This window comes from Bison bison, unplaced genomic scaffold (genome assembly GCF_000754665.1).
Source record: "Bison bison bison isolate TAMUID 2011002044 unplaced genomic scaffold, Bison_UMD1.0 scf7180017864341, whole genome shotgun sequence".
NCBI classification, from domain to species: domain Eukaryota; kingdom Metazoa; phylum Chordata; class Mammalia; order Artiodactyla; family Bovidae; genus Bison; species Bison bison.
This window is the reverse complement of record NW_011494913.1, coordinates 3,600,331-3,615,189: the sequence shown is the minus strand read 5'-3', so window position 1 is coordinate 3,615,189 and position 14,859 is coordinate 3,600,331. Positions and strand designations below refer to the sequence as shown.

The 14,859-nt window shown below is 38.6% G+C and overlaps 1 protein-coding gene across 1 annotated transcript in view; it reads left to right on the top strand.

Annotated features, from left to right (window-relative positions):
• The window catches only part of WAPAL (wings apart-like homolog (Drosophila)), a 90,843-nt gene that overhangs the window by 75,517 nt on the left and 467 nt on the right, over positions 1-14,859 (top strand). The window lies entirely within an intron of this gene.

Here is a 14,859-nt window from a genome sequence, read left to right as displayed (position 1 = left end):
AGCTGCTTGACCTTTGCTTCAGGTGCTCGGTAATGCTGGAGCTATACTTAGACAAAGAAAAGTCACGGAAGAAGTCCTTGAAGATAAACCAAGAACATTCATCAGTATCATTCATATTTGGATTTTTAAGGCCACCTGATTTCTTCTTCGTCATGCATTCTGCATTTGCTAAATGACAGTTACTACATCAATCTGCAACTATCAAAAATGAGGGAAAAGGTTCAGGCTGTTAACAGTTCCACGCAGTATTTAAACACACTTTGGCAGAATTGATACTCTCCCCTTGTTCTCTTGCTTTATTCTGGGCAAGTTTAAGGGGAAAACTTGTGCTGCTGTTAGTGCAACTGCTGTGTATGTTGAGCCACTGTTGTCATGCCAGCCAGGTGCAAAGGCAGCTTAGCTACTGAGGTATTGAATGTTCTGAGGACATTCTAGACAACAGCTTAGTTCCTTTTTCAGGCTCATTTGCTTTTGCTTTTTTGTTGAATGATTCCAATCGTAAATAAAGCTTTTAATAATTTTGTGAATTTTTTTTGTTGTTGTTCCCTGAACTACTGTCTATATTTAAAATTAGATGGAATCCAAAGACACAAGGGATTAGTATATTTTTTTATTCTTGATTTGGTTTGGGTTGTTGAAGTATTTTTCACCTTTGAGACCATGACCATACTCATTATCATACCATAGTAAGTCATAGCTATAGATGCAAGAAAACAAATAACAGTTTGAGGGAATATAAGATGATGTGCCCTGTTAAAGGATGAAGCAAAATAGACAAACCCAGGGTAGTTTACCCTTAAAGTTAGGGGAGACTCTTGAAACATGATTAAGTTTTGAGGGAGAACTCTCTAGATATATTTTCTAATGTTCAATACAGTAAATATAAGGAAGCTAAAACACCAATGTGGAATTCACATTCCCAGATACCATGTATATTCTTCTATAGGAGTGACAGGATCAAATGCATAAACGCAAAGCCTTAAATTGTTGGTTTAGAGAAGATCCTTTTCTTCATCCAGATTCTTAGTTCATAGAACAGTGTGTGGTTTGGAGCACACAGTAACATATTTTATATATTTAATTTTACAACATTGCAAATTTTTATTGTATTAATTATTGTTCAGACCACTGGTTATACATTTTTTCTTTTACTGATTGGGCCTGAATACAGGCTTTCCAGAGATTTTCATTTAATACTTTAAAATACCTTTCAGGTAGTTATATCATGTTTCTTCATTGGATTTGTAAAACTTGAAGCCATAAAAATATTAGTTTGGTGTGTATTGGGGAAAATAGCTAAAAGTCTAATTTTTACCCACTTAGACTTTGTTATTTCCTTGTATAAAGTGACAAATCGGGGCTCTTGGATCAGTGCCAGCTGTAATGTTTTTAATGCAGTGGCTGCCTTTTATTGTCTTCCTATTTTTGATAATGCAGATTGTTGGGAAATCTATAAGGAAGTAACTGATTTCAGTCAAATTGTTTTCTTCTTCCTCCTCCCCCCGAGCCCCCCACCCGTCACCTTTTAAGAGCATAGTATGCCAGTGTAACTTGAGAAAAGATTGAGGTTGTATTTGCCCTGAGTATACAAGCTAGCTTAGCAAACTATTTTAAATGCTTATTGGTAAATGATATCCATAAAATTGAATTAGTTAAATTATTTTAAAATACATTGATATTTATTAATCATTGGATTTAGGAAAAGGAGGAGATTTTTAGTAAAACTGACTTGTGGCTGAATGGTAAGGGATATTATAAGACATTTGGATAAGAACAATCAGGGCGAACTACATTTTTCTGTTACACTGGTAATCATTTGAGAATTGATTTACCTCAGTGTTTAACAGTTTTTTGTTTTGTTTTGTTTTTTAAATAATAACTAATTGTCAAGCACTGATAGAGATGCAGATTTTGGTGGGGAGTGGTGGGGGAGAAATCACCTCACCAAACGCAGTGCATTTGTGTGTTTTTAACCCTCAGAGAACTCTGCATTTTAGGGTACTTGAGGCTGACTTGCAAATTAACTAAAGTTTTAAAGTAACCTTTTTTTCCATTGTAAATATTTCTGTAAATACTACCAATTGGAAACTAGAAGGTAGAGTACTTTTCTGAATCCAATCCTATTTTTATTTTATACAGTATTTCTCAGCTGTGATCTTTGGAGCAAAAGCCAACGGCAGGAAAAAAATAGTTTGTACCAGTTTCATGAAGTATGTCTTTGGGTTTTTGTAAATAATTTTAACTCAAATAAAATTGCTACTTTCAATACACATGTTGTCTTTAACATAAATCTATTGAACTTTTTTGGAGGAGGAAGACTCACAAACTTGATACAGCTGACTAATGGGAAACACAGTGTGTCACTCCAGTGAATTTCACACTTTGAAAATGCACATAAAAATTTAGCCAGTTTTTGTTAAACACTATGTATATCCCTGTGTTTTTAATAATACTCATCTAAATGTAGTGTCAGCTTGGCAGCTCACGTACGGGGGATGGTGGTTTTCTGGTTGAGTACTTGTGCCCTTGTTATGTTTATTAAGCTGCTTTAGTCCTTCTGCACCTCTGAATATGACCTTTGCATTTGAGTTCTGAGAACTGCTTCTTAGTGTTTCAGTTTCTTCAGTTGTCAGCCTTTGAGTTTCCTGTATTTATTCAAGTGGGTTCCTCAACCTCTACTGAATGCTTTTAACTATAAACCTGGATGAAACGATCTGTCCTGGGAGCTTCTGTCTGCTTTTCCCTCTTATACACATAGAGGCAAGTATATAACCGTGTTTAAGAGTGCAGGCTAAGGAGATAAATCTTAAATCACATGCATAAATTTTGAATATTACTGCTGATGTTTATGGACTTTGAGCAAATTCCTGAACTTTTTTTCTGTTTATTCAACAAGAAATAGGGGATACTGCTGGGTTGGCCAAAAAGTTTGTTCCGGTTTTTATGGGTTTTCTGCCAACCCAGTACTTAACCTCAGTGCCATGAAGATCAAGATGGTACACGTAGAGTATTCGCAGTGTTTCAGACAGGGCTTGGTAAATTGTAGCTTTTATCAAACAATTTTCACTCCATCAGGAAATTAAAATACAAAGAACAGAGGAAAATAGTGTGATAATTTTAAACACTGGAGATAATACCTTGTCATACCACTGAGGGCATTGGGTTTGAATTACCTTAACAGCAAATCTCTAATTAATATCTTGCTAGTAACTAATAATGCAGGGGGAAAACAAGTGATCATTAAAAAGTTGCAAACAAGTTTTTATATACTAGAAAGGACTAGAAGAGGTTTGCACAGTTCACTGTCGGTTAATGATCTCATACAGGATGCATAGATAAGTAATTTGATATAGAAAGTCTTTAAACTGAAGAAAAAATTGAATACAGTTGAATGTTTTGATCAAACCTCTGTTTTCTTTGCTTATATGTCTGCAGTTTGAATACTCCAAAGGTCATGCACTGGCTTAAGGAACAAAAATGGAAAACCATACCTGTATATCACCTAGATTAAAGGGACCTTTTTGCTATCCAGAGTTGTATAACAGAGGGTATGGTAAATAGAACGTCAACTACAAATTGGCACTTGCCATGTGTCTCTACAAGGACTAAGTCATGTGCTGTTGGAGCTGCTGATTTTCAACACCCACTAAAAGTTGAGGGTGCACAGAAATGAGGTGCTCTATGCTGGTGTGAGGGGTATGGGGGACACTGGCAGAACAGGTCTTCAGATACTTCAGGAGCTGATTTTATTAGCCCAGTAGTATCTCCTCATATGGAGAAAAGCACTAAAATCCTTCACAGTGGTAACTTCATCTTAACTAGCAGAAAGCTTCATGAGACTAGCAGAAACCTGGAAAAATGTGTGCCTGACTGCATGTACTCATCCTTCACCAAAATCACATATATACGGTCCTTTCCCCACTCAACCTCTGGAGCAGTTTTTCAGAGCTATCTGAGGTGCTGCCTAAGTCCACAATACCTTACTCGCTTACAATAGCAAACATTTTTAAGGAGACAAAATGACCTAAAGTTCACATGGCACTGCAAAGGACCTAAAGGAGCAAGAATCCTGAAGAAGGGTGTACACGAGGGACAAGAGGAGCCTAGCCAGTTAGAGTCCATGGGGTCACAGAGGCGGTGAGCGACTTTGACATACACTTCTGAACTTGAGGTTTTGCTACAAAACTAAAAACCATGTGATATTAGCATTAGGGCAAATAGATGAGTACAACAGAGTCTAGAAACAGATGCACATACAATACATCACCAAATTATTTTTGGCAGAGGCACCAAAGCGATTTTTAATGTGGAAGTACTTTTTAACATCGTTCTGAAACAATTAGATAACCATTTTTAAAAAACCTTGACCCTACCTCTTACCAAACACAAAAATTCCAGATGGATCATAGATCTAAGTGTAAAGGCTGAAACTACAAAGCTTTTAAAAGCATCAAAGAACATCATTTGGGGAGTGGCAGTTTTTTTGACAAGATGCAGAAATCAATGAAAACTGATTAAATTCAAGAAATGCATGTTCATATGAAGATACATCATAAGAAAGTGAAATAGCATTCTGACTGGGAGAAAATGCTCACAAATCATTTGCTTGACAAAGGACTTTATCCAGAATATAGAACTTATAACTCAATAAAGAACAGCTCAGTTTTTAAATGGACTTGAATAGGTCCTTCACAAAGGATGATACATGAGTACTAATAAACACATTTAAAAAACACTCCGCATCACTAGTGATCATGGAAGTGCACTTTTAAATTACAGATACTACCTATTCAGCAAAACAGCCAAAATTTAACCAATAACACTAAATGTTGCAGAAATGAGCAATTGGAACTTTGTCAATGTTGCTGGTGAGAATGTAAAATCGTAACACCACTTTGGAACAAAGTTTTGGGAGTTGCTTGTAAAAGGTACATTTCTCTTTGAACTCAGCATTTGCTTTTTGTGCAGGAAAAAGCCTTCAACAGATGGTTGTGAAACAATTTTCACAACAAATTTGTGAAAAAATGTTCATAGCCATGTTATTAATAGTAGCCAAACACTGGAAACACAAATGTTTGTCCATCAGCAGGCAATGGATAAACTGTATTTATTTATGCACCAGAATTTAGCAATAAAGGGGAATGACCTACTAATTCAATCAGAAATGTGGATAAATCTCATTTTTAATGCTAAGTGGAAGAAGCCAAATAAGCTTACATATAGCATGAATCAACTGACACAAATTTATAGGACTGGCAAAAGAAAACTAAGGTGAAACATTGACAACAGTTCACTTAGAAGACAATAACAAAAATGAAAAAGTCCTTATGTTTAGAAAATTAAAAGCTAACCTGACAACTTATGGGTTAGAGAAGTTACGGTGGAAAATGTTTAAAAATTAGGACTAACAACAAAAGTCTTAAGATGTATCAAAACCATACTAAGGATAAATGTTTGACTTTAAATGTTAGTATATGAAAAACAATGGCTGAAAATTCTAAAAGACAAGTCTCCATTTTAAAGATAAAACAAGAGCAATACAATAAACCTTTGATGAGGAGAAACAAGGTAATAGAAAAAAACCTTTAAAATTAGCCCAAAATAGACTTTGAAAAGGGGAATTAACTTTGGGGACACTGACCAAGAAGGAAAAATACATATTTAAAATTAACTATAAAAATACAAAAGTACAGAGATAGAAATTTAAAAGACATTAATTGAATACTCTGAATAGATACGTTAATGAATTTGATAATGTAAATGAAATTATCAAATTAGAAAAATGAAGTGAATAAAAATGGAAAGCAAAGAAGCTTTATAACTTCTAAAAAAACGTTTAAAATTCCATAACATATATAACACAAAAGTTCATGATTTTGAAAGTTCTTTCTACTAAGTTTTCAAGAAGTCTTAATTTTACACAGATTCTTCTGGAGCACTGAAAAAGAGGGAAGACCCCTATAAATACCTGATGAAGTACATATAACATTGGTAACAAGACAAGGACAACAAGGAAAAGGAAAATTGCAGGATTACCCCATTGAAAACCACTGACAGTAAATTCCTTTAAAACATGTAAGTAAATTGAATCCAGGAAAATATATGTATGTCAATATATGTATTGAACCAAGGGCTCCTGCATTTCAGGTGGAGTCCTTACCATCTGAGCCATCAGGGAAACCCCATCACGCTTAAGAATGCATAGACAGAAAAACTCTAGAAGGCTACTAATCAAACACATAACAGTGATCTTTCTGTGGGAAGATGAGATGAAGGGAGATGTCAAGGTGAGTTTTGTTTAATCGGTATTCATTTGGGTTTTATTAAAAATAACATTCATTTCATATAAATTAAAAAAATAGATTTGAAAGGCCAGAAAAATCCAATGAACAGACACAAAGCTGGTATTTTTGCCAATGCTTCCTAGTTGCTGTCTGCAGAGGATGCTGAGAGACTTAATGGTGATCTGGATGGCATCATCAACTCAGTGGACATGAATCTGAGCAAAATCTGGGAGATAGTGATGGACAGGGAAGGCCAGCATGCTACAGTCCATGGGGTCACAAAGAGTTGGACATGACTGAGCAACCAAACAACAAATACTACCTGATGACTAATTTGAAACCTGATGATTTTTTTAGTTGTTCAGTCATGTTTGACTCTTTGCAACCCCATGGACTGTAGCCTGCCAGGCTTCTCTGTCCACGGAATTCTCCAGGCAGGAATTCTTATAAAATATGAAAGATCAGAATTTTTACTGGGACAATTTTTCTCATAACCACTGCAAGGAATTTCTGACATGCAAAACTTGAGCTCTGAAATGAGGATGAGTTGCAACAAAGGGTTTATCTTCCAGTAAAACTGAGCATTTGGGACTTCCTTGGCAGTCCAGTGGTTAAAATTCCATGCTTCCAATGCAGGGGGTGCAGGTTTGATACCTGGTCAGGGAACTAAGATCCTACATGCCTCGAGGAATAGGCCAAAACAATTTTTTTAAACTAAGCTTTTCATTCCACTAGCTACAGAACTGTAAAAGCCCAAAGTTTGTATGGTGGTTTGGGGGAGAATGATTGCAATATGAAATTAATGTTGGCACAAATCCTAAGGTATGTGAACCTTGTGTTTTATTTGGAGAGTTTTCCTGTGACTGTTATGGTCCAAAGTAGTAGTAGGTGCTTTCCCATGTCTCTTCTCTGATAGAATCTCTCCAACATTCTGGAAAGGTGAGTGGTATCTATTTCATTGAGAAATAAATTGAGGCTCTGGGAGGTTAAGTTGGTTACCAGAGGTCCCACAAGGGGCAGAATCAGGATTCAAACCCACATCTGCCTGACCCCAAAGGAAAGCACCCACCCAGTTCCACCTGGGATGACCTCTTGTTTCTATTCCCTGCAAGTGTCTCTGCATCTTTCTGTTTCATGGGTTTCCTCATTCAGACTGAGTTTATTGAGAGCACGAAGCTTGAATGCTCAAGGTCCTGATAAAACTAGCTTAAAATAACTATATCTCAACCAATTTCTAAAATAATTCTGATTTCTTAGAGCAAAGAAGAAACCATTTAAAGTTCTAAGGAAGACAGTAATTTGAAGCAGTAGGACTCTAGGAGGGACACAGTTAAGAAAAAAAATTAGGCTGCTGGATATCTCATTAGTTTGAATGTACTGAGGAGCAATTTACATTTCAGGTGGCAACTTGGGATAAGTTAGAGATAGGTATTTAGAAAACCAAGCAAATTGTTAGCTTGGTTGCCAAAGTTCTTGTGCAGGAACTTGATTAAAGAATTGAAATCAAAACATATTATATACAACTCATCTGGGAATAATATTTACATAATAGTTATTATGAATATTGAATACTGAATATTGATTTCACCAAAACTTGTGATAATAGGTAGGTTGGAAGGATAAGTGTGGGGTGGGGTCCATAGGAGAGGAAATCCCAGTCTTCCAGGGTGGCCAGTTGATGGAAAAAATCAGAAATCACTGTACAAGCATATTGTTTAGAAATAAGGAGGTAACGGGCAGAAGCAACAGCTGAAAGAACAGGAAGTGGGTGCTTCTGGGGAACTGGTGGGGTGCGTTGGAGGAGAGCCAAAGGAACTGCTGTATTTCACTGTCAGCTTTTCCATTGTAAAACTTCTGACTTTAAGGTACGTACATATATTACTTTGATAGAGATAAAACTTCAATTATAAAGTGAGTGGTAGCTGCCACTGTCTGCAGGGTGTAACCCACATCCTGAGTTGAACCTTTAGACCATGGAACAGTTTCTGAAGTACTTGAGCATGAATTCCTACATGATTAGCCATGTGGAGCATCAAATAATTTTTAGTGACTAAACTGAAACAAAAATAAGTATCTGGGGTTTCAGTGCTGAGGTTATTAGTACTCGCCATACAGTACATCATGGAAAATAACACAAATCGAATATTACTTAAGCACATACTGCTATTTCAACTTTCCTGTTTTCTGTTGCTGTCATTCAAGATGAAAATGTAAGCACAGCTTTCAAATAAAGAACTCACCTATACTGAACACTCACTGTATCTGTGCCAGACCCTGAATAAACCACTTCCTGCCTTTAACCTTTGGATCGCTGAACAGTTTCTGAAATGGTAAGCATGAATGACTGCACAAGCTACCGCGACCAGCCAGAAATAGCTTAAGTGGGCTCGTATTAAATACAGCATTTACTTTTAGGGTTTTAGGAGTAAGTGACTGGGGAAAATCATAGAAGAGAAATGAAAATGGAATAAAGCAAACCATCTTTTTAAAGCACCTGTTAATTTTCCACGGACTACCTCATCTTGCCTCTCCAACCTAGGATGGCGTTTTGAGTGAGGTTTTAATGTAAACTGCTAACCTTTTCTCGGCATCTAGGCTGTGCCTGGCACAGTGTCCAGTGTTTAGATTCTTCCACAAGAGTTCTGGGGTTCTGGGGTCCTAAATCTATCCTTGAAGACTTTACAAAGTATGAACAAGCTGATTTGTAACTAAATTTTAAGGCAGTGTGAAGGTGAAAAGCTATTGGAGGCTGTCAGCCTTGCTTGGAAGTTAATGAGTTATTTGTGATGTATTTAACAGTATGTCGCCCTCTTCTATGCATCAAGTTAATATATAATGATGTTTCCATCAAATCTTCTATGTGGTCAAATGACCCACCAGTGCTGGACCACAAGAGTGTACAGCCTCATGTAGGAGAAGAATGAACGATTCTTTTGGAAGAGGCAGTGCCAGGTGGGGACAGCCTACTGGGAATGGTTACGTGACAGTGATAAAGTGGCTGGGCACAGCCAGCTGTCTACAGAGCTGTGCTGCTCCAGTAGTCCCAGTAGAAGCCAATCAGCTATTGTGTTATCTACAAGGTGCTCTGTATGGTGCTAGGGGCTTTATGCACTGCCTCATTAATCATCACACTAGGAGGAACTGCAGCCTGGAGAAGGCCAGGATCACAGTTAGCAGATAATGACTAAGTCAGTACTGTAACCCAATTCTCTAAGCCTGTCCTGTATCAGCGATGCTCCCTGAGTCTGCAAACTCTGAAGGGCAGTTATGCCCTGCTTGAGCTCCATGGATGTTTTCTGAAATTATCTACTGGTTTAGAAGGCTGATTGACGTATTTTATCTGCAGCCTTTCACATTTATTTCTGTTTTGCTCCATCTGCATTTTTTATGGTACTTTGGTTTTTTGAAGATGTAGCTGGAGTGAGATATACAGGAAAAAGCTAGGTGTAGCGGGTAACAGTTTCAAGAGAGAGGACTGACTTAATTGTCCAGATATGGGTTTACCCCCAGATAAAGTTTTCTTTTGTAAAAGAAATAAAAAATCTTAATCTCCCAATTATGGAATGGATGATACCTCTGTGTATTTCCTTAAGCAAGTTTTCTTAGACACACAGAGGATACCTCATACTGGTGCAAAGCCCAAGGCTGTGGTTTAACATGTTTCTATGTTTGTTTTAGGGACAGTGGCAGCCATTATCTGAAACTTTCACAAGAGCTCAATGGGAAAGGAAATGATGTGTTAAAGTAATGCCTGCAGGCATGTTAAGAAGAGGGAAGCCCTTATTTGAGCTGCCCCAGGTGATACCGGGCTTCTCTTACAGCTCAGTTGGTAAAGAATCTGCCTTCAACGCAGGACACCCCAGTTCGATTCCTGGATTGGGAAGATCAGCTGGAGAAGGGATAGGCTCCCCACTCCAGTATTCTTGGGCTTCCCTTGTGGCTCAGATGGTAAAGAATCCGCCCGCAATGCAGGAGACCTGGGTTCGATCCCTGGGTTGGGAAGATCCCCTGGAGAAGGGAAAGGCTACCCACTCCAGTATTCTGGCCTGGAGAATTCTATGGAGTGTATAGTCCATGGGGTCGCAAAGAGTTGGACATGACTGAGTGACTTTCACTCATAGATGATACTGGTAACATGGAGAAGAAGCCATGCCTACTGAGCCCTGCTCAAATTTCTGACCCACAGAATTATAACTGACAAAGGACTGTTGTTTTAAGCTACTGAGTTTTAGTATACTTTGTTACACAGCTATAGCTGACTGAGACAGAACTTAGGAAGAGCCTAAGTTGCAAAGATTCATAGGCCAAGGTTGAATCCAAGCAACCTAAACTCAAGAGACGTAAAAGATCCACAGAGAAGAGGGTGAAACGGTGAAGGAATGAGGCAAATACAGAGAGAACAAACTAGGGTAGGATGAAGCTAGTTCTGCTGCTGAGGGATAAATAAGATGGCCTGACCCTTAGAGAACTTCCTACTGCGTCTGCCCATGGCAGAAGTTCAGAAAGTATTTGTTGAATAAACAAGTGAATTCATGAGGCAGTCAGCTTTCCTGTTCTACTTAGCTCTATCCATCAGAAAAATACATTCCTCTCAGCTGGTTGAGAGGAATGTTCAGCTGGTTTCTTGTTTATCTATGAGCCATACTGTGTCCCTAATAATACTCAATTTATTTGCTGTGTTTGCTCACTGCGATTCAAGAAGCTTTCCTCAGGCAAAATGTCAAGGGTTCCAGAATTCTTATACAGCGCATTCTGGGGAGGAGAAACTGGGTTAAAAGGGGACACGAAGAATTTTTTAAAATTGCTATCACCTACATATGGTAAATACCGGAGAAGGCAATGGCACCCCACTCCAGTACTCTTGCCTGGAAAATCCCAGGGACGGGGAAGCCTGGAGGGCTGCAGTCCATGGGGTCGCTGAGGGTTGGACACGACTGAGTGACTTCACTTTCACTTTTCACTTTCATGCATTGGAGAAGGAAATGGCAACCCACTCCAGTGTTCTTGCCTGGTGAATCCCAGGGACGGGGAAGTCTGGTGGACTGCCGTCTATGGGGTTGCACAGAGTTGGACACGACTGAAGTGACTTAGCAATAGCAATGGTAAATACACAAATCTTAATTGTTCAACAATATGAAATGTGTATATAATGACATGCACATGTATACACCATACAGTCACCACTCAGATCAATATCCAGAACATTTTTATCATCCCAAATTCCCTCGTGTATTTCCCTAGGTACCATGAGGCAACCACTACTGACTTCTATCATCATAAATTAACTAACCTGCTCTTGAACTTCATACATATGGAAATATACAGCATGTGTGTATTTGACTTTTTCTCCACATAATGTCAAAGATTTGTCCATGTTGTATCAGTAATTTGTTCTTTTTATTATGCAAATATATCAGCACTTCCATACATTGCTGATGAACATGTAGGTCATTTTCAGTTTAGGGCTATTACAAATAAGGCTGCCATGAACATTTTCATCCATGTCTTTTGTAGACATATGCATTCATTTCTCTTGGGTGAATACCTGGTAATGAAATTACTGAATGATAGGGTTGAGCATATGTTTAGCTTTAGTAGATAAAGTCCAACAGTTTTCAGAAGAGGATAAGATGATCTACTCTCACTCTGAAAATGAAAACTCTCTATCCTTTTCAGCACTAATATTGTCAGACTTCTATGTTTCAGCTGTCTTGTCTGGTACATGTTGGTATCTCACTGAGGTTTTAATTTGCATTTTCCACATGAGTGATGAGGTTAAGCACTTTTTCAATGCTTATTTACCATTTGGATGGCTCTTTGTGATGTGCCTGTTTAAGACCTTTTTTTTCAAAAAAATTATTTTTGGCTGCACTGGGTCTTCGCTGCTGTGCTCAGGGTTTCTCCAACTGCGGTGAGCAGGCACTACTCTCTGGTTGGGGTGCGTGGGCTTCTCGTTGCAGTGGCTTCTCTCGTTGTGGAGTACAGGCTCTCGGGCACGCAAGCTTCGGTAGCTGTGGCTCACGGGCTCCAGCGCACGGGCTTAGTTGCCCCAAGGCATGCGGGGGTCCTCCCAAACAGGGTAGAACTGGTATCTCCTGCATTGCAAGGCAGATTCTTAACCACTGGACCACCAGGGCAGCCCTACAAAGTGCCTGTTCAAGTTTTTGCCCATTTTTTAGTTGAGTTGTTTGTGCTTTTTTATGTAGGTGTTCTTTTGTTAGATGGATGTGTTACAAATGTATTTTCCTAGTTTCTGGCTTGCCTCTTAATGAAATCTTTTGCTTGACATTAATATTTAATCATCCAAGAGTTATTTTTTAAAAATATGATGTATACATAAATTACAATAGTAATAAAAGGGATACCTGCAAACCCACCCCAAATTTCAGGTCTAGAACATGATTCCTACTTTGGAGCAGCTTACCCTTGAAGTCAAGTACTCCCTCCCTGCCTCTCCCTCAGAGGTAATTCCTGCCTTGAATTCTGTGTTTATCATGCTCATAGTTTTAAGAATAACGTTACCTAATATGGACATATCTCTAAACAACATGTTGCTCACTCGTGCTTTTGGGATTTATAAACAGTGTCATACTGTGTGTCTTCTTAGGCTTTCTTTTTCTTTCTTCCTACTCACTTTACGTTTCCAAGATTCATCTCTATTTCTGCCTGAAGTTGTAGGTCATCCATTTTCACAGCTGGACAACATTCTGCTACGTGATCTTTTTTCACTGTTTATGCATTATCCCACCCATGGAAATTCAGGTTGTTCTCAGTACTTGTTTATTTCAAAGAATGCTGTTAGGGTCCATCTCGCAAATATCTTTTTGTGCACCTGTTCAAGGGTCTCTCTGCTGCTGCTGCTGCTGCTAAGTCGCTTTAGTTGTGGGTCCGACTCCGTGGGACCCCATGGGGAGCATACAAAGGAGTGGAATATACAGCTCATAGGATGTGGTCGTATTCAGCTTTGCAAAACACTGTCAAATTGTTTTCCAGAGTGGTTGTACCAATTTATACTCCCACCTGCATTAAAGGTACTCCCATTGCTCCACATTTCCCCTGACACTGAAGTATTAAATTTTTTTTCTAATTTAATGGGTATAAAATGATATCTCATTGTCCTGTCCTCTTAACTTCCATTTTCTTCATTACTAATGAGCTGGAGCATATTTATGGACCACTGGTCTTTTGTCCATTTTTCTATTGGGTTATCTTTTCCTTATTTCTTGTTGTAATTATTTATTCTCAATAGTGTTCCTTTGTTGGTTAGATATGTTATGAATATGTTCCCCCAGCTTGTAGACTGACTCTTCACTTTCTTCACTGTCTTTTAACAAAAGGAAGTTCTTGATTTTAATGCAGTTGCTTTATGAGTCTTTTTCATGATTAGAATTTTTTTCTTGTGGCTGTACCACGTGCTTGCAGGATCTTAGTTTCCCAACGAGGGACAGAACGAGGGGCTGCAGCAGCGAAAGCACCAAGTCCTAACCCCTGGACAGCCAGGGAGCTCCCAGAATTTTAAAATATTATTTAGTAAACAATTCTCTACTCAAATTGATAAAGACATTCATCTGTATTACCTTCTAAAAGTATTAAACTTTGCTTTCGTATTTTAAGTGTTTGATTTGGAATTGGCTTCGTCCTTCAAATATCAATTTCATTTTTTTTCCATATGAATAACCATTGTCCTAGCTTGGCAGCCCTTCCTTCTCTATCAGGTCTTTGTGGTAGGCTGAATAACGCTTCCTCAAAGATGTCTACTTCCTAATTCTTGGAACCTGAGAATGTGTTACCTTTTATGGCATAAGGGACCGTGCAGGTGTTGATTAAGGATCTTAAGAAGGAGAGATTACCTTGGATTATGTGGGTGTATCCAGTGCAATCAGAAGGCTCTTCATAAGAGGGAGGAGTGGACTTACAGTCGGAGAAATACAAGGACAGATGCAGAGGTCTGCAGGCAGTCTTTAGAAACTGGAAAAGGGCTAACAGCACATTCTTATCTAGAACTTCTAAAAGGAACAAAATCCCATGGACGCACTTTAGGACTCTGGCCTCCAGAACTATGTGATAATCAATTTGTGTTGCTTTAAGCCACATAGCCTTTGCTAATTTGTTGCAGCAGCCAACGGGAATTAATATAGTCTCTATCATCACCTTTGTCATATATCAAGGTTTCATATTATTCTGAGGCTTTCTAGGCTCTCTATTCTGCTCCACTGAAAGTGAAAGTGAAGTAGCTCAGTCATGTCCGACCCTGTGGACTGCAGCCTACCAGGCTCCTCCGTCCATGAGATTCTCCAGGCAAGAAGAATACTGGAGTGGATTGCCGTGCCCTCCTCCAGGGGATCGTCCTGACCCAGGGATTAAACCCCCATCCCTTACATCTCCTGCATTGGCAAGTGGGTTCTTTACCACTAGCACCACCTATTAATTACAGTAGCTTTATAACTGTTTATCATAGTAAAGCATCCTCCTCCTCCCTATGTCTTGGCTACTTCCTCTTCTTAGGCCTTTGCTTTTCCAGATAAATTTCACAATCTGCCTGTCAAGATGCTCATAGGACCCTAATGTGGTTTTG